The sequence below is a fragment of the Carlito syrichta genome, unplaced genomic scaffold (genome assembly GCF_000164805.1).
Source record: "Carlito syrichta isolate Samal-C Ts95f unplaced genomic scaffold, Tarsius_syrichta-2.0.1 Scaffold303656, whole genome shotgun sequence".
Classification (NCBI taxonomy): Eukaryota; Metazoa; Chordata; class Mammalia; order Primates; family Tarsiidae; genus Carlito; species Carlito syrichta.
In genome coordinates, this window is record NW_007247752.1 from 201305 (window position 1) to 207068 (window position 5764).

Sequence of the window (5764 nt, forward strand, 5' to 3'; positions counted from 1 at the left end):
GGTCTTGAACCCACAGGCTCAGGCAATCCACTCACCTCAGCCTCCCAAAGGCACGGGATTATAGACTGAGCCACCGAGCCCGGCTAGAATCAGTAATTTTTGACCACCAAAAATCATCTAATCTGAGAAACAAAGAGAAAAATTGATTTTAAAAGAGGGAAGATAGCATAAGAGACTTATGGGACACCATCAAGTAGAACAAAATACACATTATCAGATTTGTAGAAGAATGGCAGAGAAAGGAATAGAAAGCATATTTAAAGAAATAATGGTAGAAAACTATCCAAGCTTGGGGGTAAAAAAAAAAAAGAAATCCAAATCCAGGAAGCCTAGAGATTACCACATAAGTTTAACCCAAGCATACTTACACAGAAACATATCATAATTAAATTATCAGAGTCAAAGACAAAAAGAGAATTTTGAAAGCATCAAAGGAAAAGAAATGCATGACATACATATAGAAGGGAACTTCTATAAAGCTATCAGCAGAATTTTCAGCAGAAACCTGGCAGGCCAGAAAAGGAATGGAATAGTAGAGCAAGCAGACAAGAGAAAGAAATCAGGGGTATCTAAACAGTAAAAGAGGAAGTTAAGTTTTCTCTCTTTGCAGACGACATGATTCTACACCTCAAAATCCAAGAGAATCTGCCAAAAATCTCCTTGCACTGATAAAGGACTTTGGCAAAGTCACAGGGTATAAAATCAATGTGCAAAAGACAGTCACATTTCTATACACCGACAATAAACAAACAGAAACCCAAATAAAAAGCACAATCCCATTCACAATAGCCACAGAAATAATGAAATACCTTGGCATCTTCCTAACCTGAGTGAAAGGCCCTTACAATGAAAACTACAAAGCACTACTCAAAGAAATCAAAGGTGACGCAAACAAATGGCAAAATACTACATGGTCATGGATTGGAAGAATCAACATTGCTAAGATGTCCATCCTACCCAAGGTAATCTACAGATTTAATGCAATATCCATTAAATTACCAGCAGCATTCTTCTCAGACCTGGAAATGACAACACAGGAATTCATATGGAAACATAAACGACCACAAAGAGTCAAAACAATCCTCAGCTAAAAAAAAAAAGGGGGGAGGTATCACACTCCCAGACTTTAAACTTTATTATAAAGCTACAATAATCAGAACAGCCTCATATTGGCACAATAACAGGCATATAGACAAATAGAACAGGATAGAGATTCTGGAAGCAAACCCTCAATTTCTCAACCAACTCATCTTCAAGAAAACCTCCACTGCCAACCACTGGGGAGAGGAGAATCTATTCAATAAATGATGCTGGGAAAACTGGATGACCACACACAGGAGATTAAAACAAGACCCCTGCCTATCACCACACACAAAAATCAACTCTAAATGGATCAGAAACCTAAACATAAAACCTCAAACTATAAAAACCTTGGAAAATACAGGATACGCCCTCATGAAAATTGGAACTGGCAGCCAATTCCTGATCAAAATCCCAAGTGTCCATGTCATAAGAGATAAGATAGACAAGTGGGACCTCATCAAACTGAAAAGCTTCTGCAAAGCCAAAGAAACCATCAAGAGAGTGGGGAGACAGCCCACAGTCTGGGAAAAAATATTTGCCAACTGCATATAGGACAAAGGTCTAGCATCCAAGATCTACAAGGAACTCAAATGTGCCAAAAAGAAATGATCACACAGCCCCATTACAAAGTGGGCAAAAGATATGAATAGACACTCTTTAAAAGAAGACATATGAGCAGCCAACAGATACAGGAAAAATGCTCAGTCTCATTAGTCAGCAAAGAAATGCAAATTAAAATCACACTGAGGTAACACCTAACTCCAGTCAGGATGGCCATCGTCAAAAACTCAAAAAACAACAATGCTGGAAAAGATGCAGGAAAAGAGAACACTTCTACGCTGTTGGTAGGAGTGCAAACTAATACCACCTCTGTGGAAAGCAGTTTGACAATTCCTACAAGATCTAAAACCATCCTTCCATATGACCCCACAATCCTCCTACTGGGAATAAACCCGGAGGAACTCAAATTACTCTGTGAAAAAGATACCTGCACATGCATGTTTATTGCAGCATTATTTATAATAGCAAAAACATGAAACCAGCTGTGCTGTCCATCTAAAAATAACTGGATTTTAAAAAACAGAGTACTTAGCCGGGCGCGGTAGCACACTCCTGTAGTTCCAGCTACTTGGAAGACTGAGGTGGAAGGATCGCCAGAGCCCAGCAGATCGAGGCTGCGGAGGCCGGGAGCGGCCACTGCACTCCAGTCTGGGAGACGGAGTCAGACTCCAACTCAAAAAAAAAAAAAAAACAGAGTACTTATACACGATGAAATATTATGCAGCCATAAAGAAGGACAAAATCATGACCTTCACAGCAACCTGGGTGGACTTAGAATCTATAATACTGGGTCATCTATCACAGAAATAAAGAACTGAGCATTTACATGTTCTCATTCATAAGTGGACCTTAAATAATTATCATAATCCTATAAGAAAGGAATTGGCAGTAGTTGGAAACTGCCAGGGGAGGGGGGAGCTTTATTTTTAAAAAAATAAATTTTTTTAAAAAGATAATAACTGACAACAAAAATACTATACCCAGAAATTCTGTCTTTCAGAAATGAAGAGATAAAAACTTTCTTAGTCAAACAAAAGATGGAGTTTATCACCACTAGCCCTGACTACAAGTTCTTTAAGTTGAAGGCAGAGGATAATAATTAGCAATCTGAAAATATATAAAAATACAAAACTCACTAATGAAAGTACAATGTCAAAACAAATACTATAATGGTGGTTGATAAGTCAATTATATCTCTAACATAAAAAGTTAAAATACGCTGGGCTCAGTAGCTCAGGTTATAATCCCAGCACTTTGGGAAGCTGAGGCTACTGGATTGCCTGAGTCCACGGGTTCCAGACCAACCTGGGCAACTTAGCGAGACCTCGTCTCAAAAATAAATCAAAAAAATTAACCAGATGTGGTAGCGTGCGCTTGTAGTTCCGGCCACTTGGAAGACTGAGGCGGAAGGATCGCCGGAGCCCATCAGGTCGACGCTGGGGTGGCCGTGAGAGTACCACTTCACTCCAGCCTAGGCAACAGAGTGAGACTCCAACTCAAAAAAAAAAAAAGTTAAAATACAAAATTATTAAAACAACTAAATCAACAGTAATTTGTTAAGGGATATAAATTATTTAAAAGATCTAATTGTGACATTAAAAAAACTTGTGAGGGACAATAAAAGTGTAGAGACTGTATGCAACCAAAATTAAGTTATTATTAACTTAAAATCGCCAGTTATAAGATGTTTAAGCCTCAGGGTAACCACAAAGCAAAAGTCTACAGTAGATATACAAATATAAAAAGAAAAGATTTAAAGCACTCTACTTCAGAAAACTATCAAACCACAAAGGAGGAAAGCAAAAGAGGAAGACAGGAACAAAGGATCCAACAACAAGCAAAATACAATTTTTAAAAATGACATTAATAAGTCCTTACTTATCAATACTTACTTTGAATGTAAATGGATTTAATTCTCTAATTAAAAGGCATAGATTGGAAGAGTTTTTTTAAAACTCAACTATAATTATTATAATAACCGTATGACTAAATGTGAATAAATATGAAATAATCAAATACATGTGCATAAATGAGACTGTATATGTGTTAGGGGTATGAACCCACATCCATGTATAGTGAGCTCATATAGAATTGTATTGAATGTACCATTTTAGTTTGCATTCCTACCAACAGTTTAGAAGCATTCCCTTTTCTCCTTATCCTCACCAGCATTTGTTGTTTTTTGTTTTATTAATGATTGTCATTCTTACTGTAGTTAGGTGGTGTCTCAATGTGGTTTTGATTTGCATTTCTCTGATGATTAGTGAGGCTGAGCACTTTTCCATGTGTCTGTTGGCTGCCCATATGTCTTCCTTTGAGAAGTGTCTATTCATATCTTTTGCCCACTTTTTAATGGGGCTGTATGTTTTTTTTTTCTTTCAGCACATTTGAGTTCCTTGTAGATCCTGGATGTTAGTTCTTTGTCAGATATGAAATTGGCAAATATTTTTCCCCAGAACTGTGTGATGATTGCATGGAAATTAACCTCCCATGCAATTCAGCAATCCCCCTTCTGTGAATATATCCAGAGAAACTTAAATCACTCTACAAAAAAGATACCTGCACGTGCATGTTTACCATAGCACTATTCATAATAACAAAACATGGAACCAACCATGCTGCCCTTGAAACTAGACTGGCTAAAAAAAAAATATGGCACATATACACAATGGAATATTATGCAGCCATAAAGATTAATGGCTATGAATGGTTATGGGCTTTGAAGCAACGTGGGTGGATTTAGGGTCTACAATACTCAGTGATCTATCACAGAAACAAAGAACAGAGTACTACATGTTCTCACTCATAAGCAGACCCTGAATGTTTGCAAAAATACTCTAAGAAAGAGATTGGCAGTAGTTGGAAATTTCCAAGGAGGAGGGAAACACATAGCATTAATAAGGGTACCTAATCTAAAACCAGGCACAGTGAGGACCAAAGAGAGGCCCAAACTTTACCTGTACAATGACCACTTGTATACCTAATCCTGAATCATACCCCACATCTTTAAAATAGAATAGTTTTTAAAAAGTGATGGACACTCTCCCAAAAATATTGTTTTATAATCTTATTTTTTCTATTGCATATTTTATTTTCTATTGCATATTTGCATCTTTCTATTGCATATTTGCTAAGTTTACTGACTGAATTGTACAATATTTGACAGAGTATACACTCAAAATCTACTTATGCTTTCTTTTCACATACAGTGGGAGAGAGGAGGAATATTAATCCTGGAATTAATTAATGTATTTCCTTCCAGATTCTCCTTTCCAACCTAACTGATTGATCTATCCTAAATTAGAAAAAAACTCTTGCACTTCTAAGAATTTTCAGTGGAATGCTTTGTCCCTAATGGCTTGAAACTGGGATCCTTTTCCAATTATTGAAATATCCTTACTATATTTGATTTGGAAAATAAGAACACATCTTTGCGTCTTGGATGAGCATCATTAGCTTATACTGGTTGTGCCTGGGTTAGAATTTCAGCTTTGTTATTATCTATCTGTGAAACATTGTCAGGTGACTTCAACCTTTTCGTAAATGGTGATAACGATGGTATCTCACTGAGTTTTGTAAGGACTAACCTCACTTAAAGTGAATAAAACTGACATGGTATACATAACTGTTTCATAACAGAGTTATTACATTTATGCTTATAAAATTTATAGCCTACGTGAGTCAAGAGTAGGTCTCAAACAAAATTAAACTTCTATTAGGTAGAATGAAAAATGTGCTGGGTAGTTAACTAACAGTGGCTGCTACCAATCCGTAGCTCTTAAGATAAACTATTGCACAGTAAGAGACTGATTTATTTTAAAATACAGTTTAGACTGTCACTGACTGTCACTTGTGAAAACTATTTTGACGAAAGCATCAAGTCACTCTTTGGTTAGTCATTCAGCTATTTTGTCAAAATGAGGCTCATATGTCTCTTCTTATTGTTCTATGTAAAAGGACAAAATGACCATGAGCAATTTTAAGTGTGAGTCACACAAAATGATCAAATAAATTCTAACCGTCCATCTGGATTCTTCAGTTGATCATTTTAGATCACTAAACATAAAGTCTTTTAAAAAATGAAAAAATTAAACTGTTTTCTTTTTTATTTTATTTTAAA